This window comes from Ipomoea triloba, chromosome 16 (assembly GCF_003576645.1).
Source record: "Ipomoea triloba cultivar NCNSP0323 chromosome 16, ASM357664v1".
Taxonomy (NCBI): domain Eukaryota; kingdom Viridiplantae; phylum Streptophyta; class Magnoliopsida; order Solanales; family Convolvulaceae; genus Ipomoea; species Ipomoea triloba.
This window is the reverse complement of record NC_044931.1, coordinates 12,086,182-12,086,576: the sequence shown is the minus strand read 5'-3', so window position 1 is coordinate 12,086,576 and position 395 is coordinate 12,086,182.

Sequence of the window (395 nt, the reverse complement as noted above, 5' to 3'; positions counted from 1 at the left end):
TCTCGGTCTACTAGGATCTCCGTAGGTTTGGCCTTTCTTTTTATCATTCTCGTTGTGGCTAGGTTTATTAAAACATCGAGAGGGAGTAGGCCTTGGTATTCTCTAGCCGTCGTTTGCATTCACCCTTCAAAAATGTTAAAAGAAACAAAGTTCATACCCGAACAAAATGTAGTTGTTTTAGGGGGTTTAGTACAAACAAATTAAAAACAACAATTGAAATGAAGTTAAAACAATGCAATTATTCCGAAGATAAAAAAACAAGTCAATAACAACCGTTTGACATCCCTGGCAACGACGCTATTTTATTTTCCACGGTTTTGTGGATGTTAGAATCAAAGATTGTTGGGGTTATCCTCGGGTTGTGTCGGTCTCTAGGGAGGTCAAATTAGAAGTAT